General features: G+C 47.4%; 1 protein-coding gene across 1 annotated transcript in view; it reads left to right on the top strand.

The window, feature by feature from the left end:
• Window positions 1–2,775: 2,775 nt before the first annotated feature.
• LOC105902223 (guanine nucleotide-binding protein G(I)/G(S)/G(T) subunit beta-1) overlaps window positions 2,776–15,000 on the top strand; it is a 42,961-nt gene continuing 30,736 nt past the window's right edge. Inside the window, exon 1 of the mRNA XM_031566828.2 lies at window positions 2,776–3,178. The gene's annotated coding sequence lies outside the window, so the exon portion shown is untranslated. The remainder of the gene's footprint in view (window positions 3,179–15,000) is intronic.

Raw genomic sequence — 15,000 nt, 5'->3', positions numbered from 1 at the left:
ATGATTGATCAGAATGATCAGGTGTGAGTTTGGACACAGATGAGAGGGCTGTGATTGATCAGAATGATCAGATGAGAGGGCTATGATTGATCAGATGAGAGGGCTATGATTGATCAGAATGATCAGGTGTGAGTTTGGACACAGATGAGAGGGCTGTGATTGATCAGGTGTGAGTGTGGACAGATGAGAGGGCTATGATTGATCAGAATGATCAGGTGTGAGTTTGGACACAGATGAGAGGGCTATGATTGATCAGGTGTGAGTTTGGACACAGATGAGAGGGCTATGATTGATCAGAATGATCAGGTGTGAGTTTGGACACAGATGAGAGGGCTATGATTGATCAGAATGATCAGATGAGAGGGCTGTGATTGATCAGGTGTGAGTTTGGACACAGATGAGAGGGCTATGATTGATCAGGATGATCAGGTGTGAGTTTGGACACAGATGAGAGGGCTATGATTGGTCAGAATGATCAGATGAGAGGGCTGTGATTGATCAGGTGTGAGTTTGGACACAGATGAGAGGGCTATGATTGATCAGATGAGAGGGCTATGATTGATCAGAATGATCAGGTGTGAGTGTGGACATAGATGAGAGGGCTATGATTGATCAGAATGATCAGGTGTGAGTGTGGACACAGATGAGAGGGCTATGATTGATCAGGCGTGAGTTTGGACACAGGTGAGAGGGCTATGATTGATCAGAATGATCAGGTGTGAGTTTGGACACAGATGAGAGGGCTATGATTGATCAGAATGATCAGGTGTGAGTTTGGACACAGATGAGAGGGCTATGATTGATCCGATTGATCAGGTGTGAGTGTGGACACAGATGAGAGGGCTGTGATTGATCAGAATGATCAGATGAGAGCATAGGCGGAGATCCCGGGGGGGACGGGGGGGACGTGTCCCCCCCTACCATAAAGTTGTCCCCCCCAACAATCATTGAAAACTAAAAAAAAAAATATATTTTTTATTTTTTTTATTTTATTTTTTTTAAATAAAAATACGACGACACAAGCGGTGCTAATTATAGACGTAAAAAAGATGTGTTTTTTAAGTGTTGAAAAATCATGTTCCCCCTATTCCTCAAAGTGTTTTGGTTCACATGCTGTTTCCAACGGGCAGGGCTACCGGCAGCTCCGTGTTTCAGTTAATCAGCCCAGTAGCCTACACGGTCAGATTGTCAGACTGTTTCCTCCTCTGTCCCCTGTCGCTGCCGCTATGATACACGATATGTAAAGAGATTTACCTCATTCTCGAACGCAGTAAGAACATGTAAAGAAGAAGTTTTTTTCTAAACTCCATTTACGAAGTTCCAATCGATATGCACACTCGTGGCTACGGCCGAACACCACCCGTGGGAATATCCCTTACCTACCCCACTCGCACTCGTACTATATTGCTTAAGTATACATAAGCTTATTAATGGATTGGCATGACAACGTGAACGTTTGCCGATAACACACGCATGCCGGTAATTAACACAGTTAAGATAGCTAGCTAGATAGTCTAGGACACTGTCCTGTCAGGGCAGGTTCATGCTAGTTAATAAACGTAGGTCTACATCTCAGTGCCTCTCCAGATTTGTTAAATTATCTGAAGTTAAATTAATGTCATCTTTTTCTGCGGTCCATCAACTATGCTGGTATTGTAATATGGAGTGACAGTGGCGTAGAAGGTAGAGAAGTTGTATTGTAATCAAAAGGTTGCTGGTTCGAATCCCTGTTGAGCTGTTTTATAACTTATTTTGAGCATCAAGTTTTCTTGAACTTTGGACATTATTTGTCTGAGAATAGATATTTCGTGTTAGTACATTTAATGCTGTTTAGATAATTCTAAAATGACTTCGAATTTCTGTTTGTAAATGTGATAAGAGAATTCGGTATTTAGCAGTTTATGCTAGCTCTCGTGAAAGCAATTTTTTCATGTCCCCCCCCCCCCGGAATTACACTCTGAAATTTGACCATGTATTGTCCCCCCCTACAATGAAATGGGATCTCCGCCCCTGGATGAGAGGGCTATGATTGATCAGATGAGAGGGCTATGATTGATCAGGATGATCAGGCGTGAGTTTGGACACAGATGAGAGGGCTGTGATTGATCAGGCGTGAGTTTGGACACAGATGAGAGGGCTATGATTGATCAGGATGATCAGGCGTGAGTTTGGACACAGATGAGAGGGCTACTGGCAGCAGCTTAATGGCATCTGATCTTCAGTAGAGCCAGCTCGGATATGATTGGCAGATTAGTTTGGTCCGCTGTTGCAGATGTAAGGTGATGCACAGGCATGTTGTGGTGTGTGAGTGTAAGTGAGTGTGTGAGTAGCTCAGTGTGAGGGCGTCACTGGAGCTTCTTCTCCCTCGACCTTCGCTTATGAATCTGATCTCATGGTCCATGTCATGTCTGTGCGCATAGGCTACTTTCTCTCACCATCTGTACTGCAACCGTGCACTGCAGCGCTTCAGTGAATGAACTTTGAGTAACCAAAGCTAGCGGTGACTAAGAACTTAGAAACTTCTGAATGAAGCTGTCAAATTGGGGAGTAAAACCACTCAACGCAGACTACAAAAACAATGCTGCTTTACGAAACAGAAATGACAAGCATTTGATATGCAGGTCATCAGTGGTTTACGTTTCCCTCGTTACGGTCTTGTTGTGCGCTTTCTTCACTCTGTCAAGAATGCCGCCAATCGGTAAGATTTGGGTTTGCGCCGCCGAGCCTGGTCGTACGTCGTGACGCAGACGAAGCGTGGGGTTTCCCAGAGCTGAGAGCAGGGTTACCGCGCCCATCTGTGCTCTCTGATGGCCGGAGGAAGCGACTGACAGTGCTGAGAGAAAGAAAGCCTAGGAGAACGACAGAGTGGGAAAGATAAGAAGGCAAATCACTTTGAAAGGGGCTGGATAAAGACTGCTCGTCGGAGATACAATCTCGAAGAACTCTGTTTTCATACCATTTTAGCACATTTGTGTGTTTGCTGCGGTGAACCCTGTCCTATCCCTACGCCTCTCTGCCGGTGTCTTCCCATTTGGCGTATCGAAAGCAGGGTTCGGGGAGTGCCGCTCTTCGATAGCTTGTTGGCTAAATCTCTGAGCTGGTTGGAGAGAAGGGGATTCGAGCTTCGCTGTTTCCAGTCAATGCGATATAAACAACGGATACCCACGACTGAGAACGGGTAAGACACTTGGGGGCTGCAATGGGTAGAAGTTTTCCTAGACAAAAATGTGTGGCCGTCGCTAACGCAATTTGCAGAACGGGACTGAATGGGCTGACTGACTTCTGTGTTTGTAGCTAATGATAGGTGGTGTATTGCGTCGGTGGGTGTGTGTGTGTGTGTGTGTGTGTGGGTGGTGGGGGGGTTAGCTAAGATAGCTAAACAACCCGATGGCTAATTGGCTACCAAATATTTATCTGTTCATTACCATTTGGTGCCAACAGATGTTTTTTTATATACATTTCACCCAAGCCTCTCCCGTGTAACGAAAGGACAAGTGTGAAGTGCAGAACGCATTATTTGCCATAAATGTCTCTGGGATATCCAAACACACGCATATCTGGGAATGCGTTAGCGAGCTAGCTGGCTATCAAGGCTTTGATTTGTGTTGCATAATATCACCAGTATAGTGTAATACTGCTCAAGGAAATAGTGTAGGGACTGTGTAATTAGCACTACCTAGGGATTTCAGGTAGAGTCCACTCAAACCTTATCAAAATGGATGAATGTCGACCATTCGATAGAGTCCTTGGTTATTCTAACGTTACTTGGGAAGGAACTGTCCAGCTAGCTGCAGCTACACAGCCAAACAGCTACTTCCTATTATCAGTGGAATGATGGTAAACTGCGCCTTTGGACATAACGGGGGCAAGGTATTAAGGCATTCATGTCAAAATATACCATTGTCATTTGGATGCAAAAATGAAATGCTACATGGGAAGGTGAATATGTGATATCAAAAATAATCGAAAATGGCCACTTCGTCGGCGAAGGAGACGGCCAACTACTACCACCCCCACTTCTTCATGTTCCATCCAGCCTACGCTAATGCTACATAGCGTCAGTGGGTTAGCCAGTGTTTCCTTCTGGGCGTGTGTCTGGACACTAAGCTACGGTCTTGCTAACTAGCGTCCATGCCCCATCATCGGAAAAATGTGGCTTCTTTTTCGATTCTGGTTGTACCACTAAGTATCACGGTTAATCTAATGTTAAACCATATTAAGATCAAGTGTTGTTGGATTTACAGTCAATCCAGCAGATCAACCAGAGAGCTTATTAACAGATAGCTTGCGTTGGTGTGTATCAGAGGGTGGCGATAGTCGGAGACAGATCAAGATGCCATGTCTCTTCCGTTTATCACCCGGGTTAGCCTCCATCTTGCTAATTTGCCAGTGCGTTTGGCAGTTTGATTCCAGCGTTTGGTTTCTGCAACGGTAGTGCGGATGTGCTGCATGGTTAACACCCTGAGAATCCAGGCGAACTGCACCCGAAACGGCTCTGCCGTGGAGACGCCTGGGCACTCTGGGCCTCTGTTGGAGACTCCATTTTCAGCCTTTTCGTGGCGTTAGCTGGCCAGCAAGATGACAGCATTGCATGGCGCGAGTGTATGTGTTTGTTGTCTCCCCGTGTGACTTGGTGGTAAATTGTCCGGGTAGCTTTGATTGGATCCTAATGCGATCGCATGCTTTTAATGATCTAAAAACCCGAGGTAATTGGATTTTTGGCCAATCTGTTTAACTGGGATCAAATTATATACGTCCGCTTACTGATTCAAAGTAGCTTGGCGTTACTACCACCTGTACTGCCACGGCCCTTTGGTCTAACAATAATCAGACCCATTTCGCTCAGTAGCGTCATGGAGAAATGAGGAAGCAGACGATACAGCTCGCAGTGTCAACCGAAACAGGGAGAATCAAATGCTCAGGCGGGGGATTTTTCGGCCCAGTAGGTCTGTTATGTAGTCGACGGTCGAATCCTGCTGGGTGGATCGCATTAAGAGACATTAGTGCCACATCGGGTTGGAGATTTAACGTGGATGTCACTTTCAGGCATCAAGTGTAACACCAGCGCGCTCGCGTATTTGGCGATTGCGGTTACGATTACTGAGGATGGCTCACGGTGATCCTCGCACGCACCAATCGGAGCCCCCGAACTCTCCAAACCCATCGCCGCCTGACAATCCGACACGTCTCTGGTATCTGTGTGTTTCGATACGCCGGATCTGGTGTGTTGTTGTTTATTGGCCACAACTAAGCATGATAGCGCGCGCCACGGTTTGTGCAAGAGGCTCACAAAGATGAATTCATCCCGCGAGCTCCCCTTCCTACAATGAATGGGTTCCTGTATTCTAGGGCGCGAGCAGCTGCAGCCAACAAGATGGCGTTCGCTGCCTGCCTGCCTTCTGCGCTTTTATTTATTTATTTATTTATTTATTTATTTTCCCCACACCGCTTCTGCTGTGACTGGGCAGAACAACAGCTCCTCACCGAGCCTTTGGAGACGTGCGAAACACGCGCCAATCCACGACCCGACAGTCACATTAGATTTTTCAACGTTTTTCTGCAGTTGAAAAATAAAGCAGTTAACCTGGCTCAGGGCCGTGTTGCTGTGGGCGGTGGAGTAGAGCATGGGGGAGCTGATGTGTAAGTCATCAGGATGGTCCTGGCTGTCCTGCCTATGTGAGGGCGCAGCAGACTCTTCATCCAGCGGGGGCCTGGTGTGTTCAGGTGTGCAACACAGTCTGGGAGAGATGAGATGTTAGGTGGTGTCTGTGGTATGGCTCAGGTGTTAGGTGGTGTCTGTGGTATGGCTCAGGTGAGAGATGAGATGTTAGGTGGTGTCTGTGGTATGGCTCAGGTGTTAGCTGAGAGATGTTATGAGATGTTAGGTGGTGTCTGTGGTATGGCTCAGGTGAGAGATGAGATGTTAGGTGGTGTCTGTGGTATGGCTCAGGTGTTAGCGGAGATGTTAGGTGTGTCTGTGGTATGGCTCAGGTGTTAGCGGAGATGTTCGGTGTGTCTGTGGTATGGCTCAGGTGTTAGCTGAGAGATGTTATGAGATGTTAGGTGGTGTCTGTGGTATGGCTCAGGTGAGAGATGAGATGTTAGGTGTTGTCTGTGGTATGGCTCAGGTGTTAGGTGAGAGATGTTATGAGATGTTCGGTGTGTCTGTGGTATGGCTCAGGTGTTAGCTGAATAAATGCTGTTGTCTGGTATAGATGTTCAATTTGTCTGTGACCCTGCATGCTCCTTCACTCTTCCAACACAGCACTGGACCCTTACACTGTACTATTCAACACTGGACACTTACACTGTACTATTCAACACTGGACACTTACACTGTACTATTCAACACTGGACCTTTACACTGTACTATTCAACACTGGACCCTTACACTGTACTATTCAACACTGGACCCTTACACTGTACTATTCAACACTGGACCTTTACACTGTACTATTCAACACTGGACCTTTACACTGTACTATTCAACACTGGACCCTTACACTGTACTATTCAACACTGGACCTTTACACTGTACTATTCAACACTGGACCCTTACACTGTACTATTCAACACTGGACCTTTACACTGTACTATTCAACACTGGACCTTTACACTGTACTATTCAACACTGGACCTTTACACTGTACTATTCAACACTGGACCTTTACACTGTACTATTCAACACTGGACCCTTACACTGTACTATTCCAGCACAGCACTGGAAGTTACACAGCACAAGATGTCAGTTTCACACGGCTCCAAGTGTGTGTGTGTGTGTGTGTGTGTGTGTGTGTGTGTGTGACACTTCCCTCACTGGACCAGTGACTCTTGGGGCTAGTGGTAGCTGCTGCAGATGCTGCCTTTCCCCTGAGCAAGTGGCATGTTCAGGCTTGATAGCCCTGCCTTGTGTGTGTGTGTTTGTGTGTGCGGTGTCCAGCCTTGTGTGTGTGCGCTGCCCAGCCTTGTGTGTGTGTGTTGGGGATTTATGGTGGGTGTGTTACTCCTCTTGGGGAAGAGAGCAGTAGCTCTGTATGTGTGTGTGTGCACACTGATGCCCCCAGAGTTACCCCACCTTAGCCTGTGTGTGTGTGTGCACACACACTGATGCCCCCAGAGTTACCCCACCTTAGCCTGTGTGTGTGTGTGTGTGTGTGTGTACACACTGATGCCCCCAGAGTTACCCCACCTTAGCCTGTGTGTGTGTCTGTGTGTGTGTGTGCACACTGATGCCCCCAGAGTTACCCCACCTTAGCCTGTGTTTGTGTGTGCGCGCGTGTGTGTGTGTGTGTGTGTGCGCTTGTGTGTGTGCACACTGGCATTGCATTCTGCATTTATCTCCCTAGCTAGCAGTGTGTGTGTAGGTCTGCAAGTCTCTTGATTTCAGTCACACACTCACACACACACACTGTAAGTTGGCCTGCCTGAGTCTATAATGGCAACTTCCCTTAGGAGAGCCTGAGTGAGATGTGAATGAGGAGGGATCTCTCTGTGTGTGTGTGTGTGTGTGTGTGTGTGTGTGTGTGTGTGCACACTCTGGCATTGCATTGAATGAGGAGGGTTCTCTGTGGGCCCGTCTCTGTGTAATTACACTGATCTCACACACACACACGCACACACACTTACTCTCTGTGTAATTACACCGATCTCTGCTCTGGAAGCCAAGTCTCCGTTAATGATCTTAGAGGGAGGACCGCTGTCAGTTACTGATCTCTCATCAGTGTTGTGTGAGCGAGTAATAATCTGATCTCTCATCAGTGTTGTGTGAGCGAGTAATAATCTGATCTCTCATCAGTGTTGTGTGAGCGAGTAGTGGTCTGATCTCTCATCAGTGTTGTGTGAGCGAGTAGTGGTCTGATCTCTCATCAGTGTTGTGTGAGCGAGTAGTGGTCTGTGAGGCTCTGACGGCAGCGTACTTGGGAGTGGACCTGCACTGGGTCTCCTAGGCCGTGTGTGTGTGTGTGTGTGTTGGGCGGTAAGTGGGTCTGATCCCAGATCAGAGGGCGCCATCAGGCTCTGTCCCCTGACGGGGCAGCATATGATGGAGCAGAATTAGCCCAGCTTTGCTCCGCCTCCACACCACACCACGCTTATTTCCCCTCACAGATCTCCTCCTGCTCTGCCCGCCCGCCCGGGAATAGGATTAAAATCTCACGCTGCGCGGACCAGAGCTTTTAGGATTACAGGCCGCCGCCACTGATACTGCTGATTTCTGCTTCAGAACACTGGTGCTGCTGATTTCTGCTTCAGAACACTGGTGCTGCTGATTTCTGCTTCAGAACACTGGTGCTGCTGATTTCTGTGGTTCCAGCAGCACCTGTGTCACGGGGTCACAGTTACCTCTGGTGAAAGGCAGGTTCTACCTCTGCTGTAACTCACATTTTATAAAAGCCCCTCCCAACTAAATAAACCACACAAACACACACACACACACACACACTGGTTTCTCCAGAGGGCTGTTGGTTGTGTTTGGCCTCTCGGTACAGCTGGAGTTCTGCATCACCCCTCTTCACCTGACATGGGGTCTGTCTTAAGTGGCGTTGTCTGCAGACGCGGAGACAGACAGAGGGGGAAAGGGGCAAACAGAGACGGACAGACAGACGGACGGACAGACAGGGGGACAAGCAGAGACAGACTGTCTGTCTGTCTGTCTGTCAGACAGACAGACAGACAGGGACAGGGACAGACACAGACAGACGCACAGACTCCTGCAGCACAGACTGATGGCACTCCCCTAAGGCAGGTATTGGAACAGGTCGTTTCTGACCTCTGCCCATGTTGGCTGTTCTCTTAATCAGATGATGTGTCTGACCTCTGACCTCTGCTCATGTTGGCTGTTCTCTCACTCAGGGGTTCTGACCCTCAGAAAGGCCTGCTCAGGTGAGCTCCTCACTCGGGCACCCGGCAGCAACACTCTCCAGCAGAAACCGTTGCAGTGACGACAATAGAAGGTTTAAGATTGTCAAGACACATTTGGAATGTGGACAGGGTCATTCATGGTTCCGTCACGTTACACTGGTCAACGTCATAATGCAAGATTACTCATCACCTAGGGCCAATGATTTTTCGCGATAACGGAAAACGGACGGAATTCGCGCAATGTACCCTTTGAAACGGAATTGCAACTTTCAGACGGAAACATCATTTTGTGCATACAAATCGCCCAAATTCCCCTGTATTTTGGGCTGCAAGGCTGTATTTCTTTCAAATAAACACAACAATGATTGCAACGATGAACAAACATTAATTAAAGAACAAAGCCACTGAGAAAATGTCACGTCTGCCCTGAACTCCGCTCCGGCCACGCCCCCTTTTCAACGGTTGACCCACACACCTCCGCTAAAGCCACATTCAGTCACATTCACTCGCTCGTCTTCCCACCCGCATTTAAAACAAAAAATGTTTAGTCTTCTGTTCTGTTGATGTCTGGCAAACAACAATCTAAGAAGGGCACATATTATTCACTCATTTTAAGCCATCAATCTACCTCAGGGTGAACAAAATGAGCTGAAACGGAATTCACCAAATGTGAAACGGAAAATGCATTTTTTGTTAAACGGAAAATCATTGGCCCTAGTGACCTCATGACCTGTAGAGACAGCTCAGTATGACAGAGGTGATCTTTGACCTGTGTGACCTGTAGAGACAGCTCAGTATGACAGAGGTGATCTTTGACCTGTAGACAGCTCAGTATGACAGAAGTGACCTTTGACCTGTAGAGACAGCTCAGTATGACAGAGGTGATCTTTGGGCTGGTGTGACCTGCCACAGTGTCTTCCACACACACACCAACACACACACACACACTAAGGCCAATCACATGGGTTTTGGGTTTTATTTGTGTGGTTGCTGTGCTGGTTATGAGTGGTGGGTGTGTGTGTCGTTGCTGTGCTGGTTGTGTGTGTGTGTGTGTGGTTGCTGTGCTGGTTCTGAGTGGCGTGTGGTGTGTGTGTGTGTGTGTGTGTGGTTGCTGTGCTGGTTATGAGTGGTGTGTGGTTGTGTGTGTGTGTGGTTGCTGTGCTGGTTTAATGTGTGTGTGTGGTTGCTGTGCTGGTTTTATGTGTGTGTGTGTGGTTGCTGTGCTGGTTTTATGTGTGTGTGTGTGGGGTTTTCAGCTGTTGAGTTCTTAACCTGGTGGGCGTTGGGTTAAAGTGTGTGTGTGTGTGTGTGAACAAGCTGGTTGTTGATGGGTTGAGCTGAGTCTGAGCTCTTGTTGTGACTACTGCTGTGGAGATTTGGCTAAGGTGTGTGTGTGTGTGTGTGTGTGTGTGTGTGTGTAGTCAGGAGTTAAGGTGGAGACAGCTAGTAAGGGCGGCCAGCTGCAGAGGCCTCTCTTCCTCTCCTCACACTCTTCTACACACACACACACACTCTTCTACACACACACACACACACTCTTCTACACACACACACACACACACTCTTCTACACACACTCACACTCTTCTACACACACACACACACACACTCTTCTACACACACACACTCTTCTACACACACTCACACTCTTCTACAGACACACACACACACTCTTCTACACACACACTCACACTCTTCTACACACACACTCACACTCTTCTACACACACACTCACACTCTTCTACACACACACTCACACTCTTCTACACACACACACTCACACTCTTCTACACACACACTCACACTCTTCTACACACACACACACACACACACTGTTTTACACACACACTCACACTCTTCTACACACACACACACTCACACTCTTCTACACACACACACACACACACACACACACACTCACACTGCTCTACACTCACACTCTTCTACACACACTCACACTCTTCTACACACACACACACACACACACACACACACACACACACACACTAGGGATGGGCATTCGATTAAATTGTCTTAATCGATCGTCGGGAGAATTAACGATCGATTTTCGATTAATCATTAATATTTTTATATTAAAATTCACTATTTATAATATATTAAAATGCAGTGAAAATAGAAAAAACACAGCGTGTTTCCTCATTGAGATCTTTATTACAAGATGAACAACTCTTGTGGCAGTTAAACGGGATCCGCTCAATGGTTACACTTGAAAATATGCGCTGCTGTACTCTTAAGCAGCGGAGCCGACAGCTAGAAGCCGGTGGTCATAAACACAACTGACCCTCGTTTTTTTTTCTATAACTAATTAATCTCACATTTTAAAATTCATTAATCAAGATTCATCGCGATTAAAAGTTTGCTTTTCTTCTAAAGACTAAATCTTATAAATTAACGAGTAATCACTTCAGACAGCGTGTGTTTTAGACACTGTTGTTTAATGGTATTTTTTTCGTGCTCTCTCGCCCTCATACAAGGAATATATGCGAGACACAATGGTGCCCCTCGACGGTAAATGGTAAGAATTGTCCCCTGAAGCAATTCGAATCACCTCAGTCAGCCCACCGTCTTCAACTATGTTGATGGGCCGACAAGTCACCGGCAACCTAAACTGCTACAGCGTTGGTAACCTTTTCACGGACTGGTCTAGTTATTTTCCTAGAGAAGTCGTGGAGTGTGGGTTGGCGACCATCTAACCTGGGACTGCTTTCTGTCGGGTGCTTTGCATTGAGGTGATAACTTAAAGACGAGCTGCTTCTGTGATAGCTACATTCAGCTTGGCAAATGCTACATACAACTTTAGTTTTCTCCATTGTTCCGTCATTTTGCCTCTTAAACAGAAACTTTCCGCCCAACAATCCCTCTGCTCTCTCCATCTTCAACTACCATCTCGGTCTCTCCTATCTAACTGACTGCAGACATGCGGCGGTTTCGTGCCATGGGTCAACGCACACCGGAAGTAAACAAAGTTGCGTTAACTGTTAACTGTAAAATATTTTATTGTGTTAATCTCGGCCACAATAATCTCAGAGAATAACGGGTTAACTTTGACAGCCCTAAAAAAAAAAAAATTACACGCACACTACGCAACAGAACATGCATTAGTTTTATCGATGAAAAAATAATGTCATCAAGGAAATTCTTAATGATCAATTAATCGATCGTCGATTCATTATGCCCATCCCTAACACACACACACACACACTCACACTCTTCTACACACACACACACACACACACACACACACACTCTTCTACACACACACACTCACACTCTTCTACACACACACACACTCGCACTCTTCTACACACACACACTCATACTCTTCTACACACTCACACTCTTCTACACACACACACACACACACTCACACTGCTCTACACATACACTCACACTGCTCTACACATACACTCACACTGCTCTACACATACACTCACACTCACACTGCTCTACACTCACACTCACACTGCTCTACACTCACACTCACACTGCTCTACACTCACACTCACACTGCTCTACACACACACTCACACTGCTCTACACACACACACACACACACACACACACACACACACTCTTTGGTTATTTTCAGTCTTTCCTCTTCTCACCCATGCCTGTCTTTTCTCTTCTTTTTCTTCTCCTCTCCTCTGTCTCTCTCCTCCTCTCTCTCTCTCTATCCCTCTCCTCCTCTCTCCTCCTCCCCTCTCTCTCTCTCCTCCTCTCTCTCTCTGTCCCTCTCCTCCTCTCTCTCTCCTCCTCTCTGTCCCTCTCCTCTCTCTATCTCCTCCTCCTCTCTCTCTCTCCTCCCCCCTCTCTCCTCCTCTCTATCTCCTCCTCCTCTCTCTCTCCTCCTCTCTCTCTCTCTTCCTCTCTCCTCCTCTCTCTCTCTCTCTCTCTCTCTCTCCTCCTCCCCTCTCTCTCTTCCTCTCTCCTCCTCTCTCTGTCCCTCTCTCCTCTCTCTCTCTCCTCCCCCCTCTCTCCTCCTCTCTCTCTCCTCCTCCCCTCTCTCCTCCTCCTCTCTCTCTCCTCCTCCCCTCTCTCCTCCTCTCTCTCTCTCTTCCTCTCTCCTCCTCTCTCTCTCTCTCTCTCTCTCTCCCTCCTCCTCCTCTCTCTCTCTCCTCCTCCTCTCTCCCTCTCCTCTCTCTGTCCCTCTCCTCCCCTCTCTCTCTCTCTCTCTCTCTCTCTCTCTGTGTGTGGTGTGTGTGTCTGTCTGTCTGTCTGTCTGTCTCTGTCTGTCTGTCTGTCTGTCTACAGCTGATGTAGAGAACACATCTGAGCTGGTAGCATTAGTGCTGCTTCTGTAACACACACACACACACACACACACACCGCTTTGGATATTCAAAGTAGTCCAGTTCCAGTTGGCCTTAGTATTTTACTGATAACAGTTCAGGTGAACACGCTATTCAAACCACTAGTGTGTGTGTGTGTGTGTGTGTGTGTGTGTGTGTGTGTGTGTGTGTGTGTACAGGTATTCCAGCCCGCTAGTGTGTGTGTGAGTGTATACAGGTAGTCTTGCCCTGAGCTCTCTCTTTCATGTGGCTTCTGTGGCATGCTGTCCATAATGAAGGCCCACTGGTGACACACACACACACACACCAGTGTACATGTAGAATGTGCCCTGACCAGTGCCTCAGTGATGGTGATACACACACACACACACACACACACCAGTGTTTCCAGTGCCTCAGTGATGGTGATGCAGCACCAGGAAGAGAAACTGCTCTTATCTGATGAGATTCAAACCTGCCTTCTGCTGGAGTGTGTGTTAGCATGTGGAGTGTGTGTTAGCATGTGGAGTGTGTGTTGGCATGTGTAGACTTGCCTGTTTGTTATGTGTGTGTGTCGGAGCCTGTGTGTGTGTGTGTCGGAGCCTGTATAACCAGAGTCATGCTTTTGGCTGTGGGCCGTGAGTCTCCTGCAGCAGACGCACACTGTGTGAAGGAAACACACACACACACACACACACACACACACACACACACACGCCAGTGTGGGCCGTGAGTCTCCTGCAGCAGACGCACACTGTGTGAAGGAAACACAAGCAGCGCTTTGTGATGACACAACTGTATGCTTTAATTCATGACGTGTGTGTTTGTGTAAACCTTAAAAGACCTGTTTTCATTCTGCTGTGGCTGGCTTTGTATGTGCGGAAAAAAAAATCAAGGCTATCTTAACACTACTGTGACATCTGGCGTGTGTGTGTGTGTGTGCGTGCATCTGTGAGAGTGCGTGCGTGAACGTGTGTGTGTGTGTGTGTGTGTGTGTGTGTGTGTGTGTGTGTGTGTGTGTGTGTGTTTGAGATGGAACACCAGCATGACAGTGTTCCTGTGGAACTGGTCTGTCGGGTCAGTGGCATGTGGTAGTGGTGGCTTTGACCGGACGGAGGGTGTGTGTGTGTGTGTGTGGCGGGGGGGGGGGAGGCATTCTGTAAGTGAATCCCATCAGTCAGGAGGGTGTTTGTGTGTGTGTGTGTGTGTGTGTGTGTGTGCGTGCGCACAAACATGTGTAGTGGCAGCTAATTGTCACTGTTTCTATGGAAACCCTTTTTTAAGTGGGCGTGTCTAATGTCAGGCATGATGTGTGATGTAAACAAAGACACGGTTATGCATGCAAACACAAAACACACACACACACACACACACTCACACTCACACAAAACACACACTCTCACACACACACACACACTCACACTCACACACACCAGCCAAAGGGGCAAGAGGTATTTCAGATCATATTTAGATTTGAATGAACATGTCACACTATGGGCCACAAATCTACGGCAGACATGTCCCGGCCCAAAGGCTTCTGGGAGTTGTAGTTGTCTGAGGTGTAGTTGGCCTATTAGATTCACACAGAGCTCCAGGAGATCCGCCTGCACTTCCTGTCACCACAGCCCATGAGGAGGCACTCCAGAATGTTCCATCCGCTCTCTGTGTGTGTGTGTGTGTGTGAGAGAGAGAGTGTGTGTGTGTGTGAGTTTATCTATCTATGAGGAATTTCAAATATGTCTGTTGAAGCCTAATGATTGGCTGATTCACCAAGAACAGCTCTGTGATTGGCTGTTTCGTTCGTTCACTGATTTACCTGTAGATCTGAATTGTACCTTTACCTGTCTGAGTCC

Source organism: Clupea harengus, chromosome 4 (assembly GCF_900700415.2).
Source record: "Clupea harengus chromosome 4, Ch_v2.0.2, whole genome shotgun sequence".
NCBI lineage: Eukaryota > Metazoa > Chordata > Actinopteri > Clupeiformes > Clupeidae > Clupea > Clupea harengus.
Note: the sequence above shows the minus strand (reverse complement) of the source record. Positions and strands in the feature narration are given on the sequence as shown.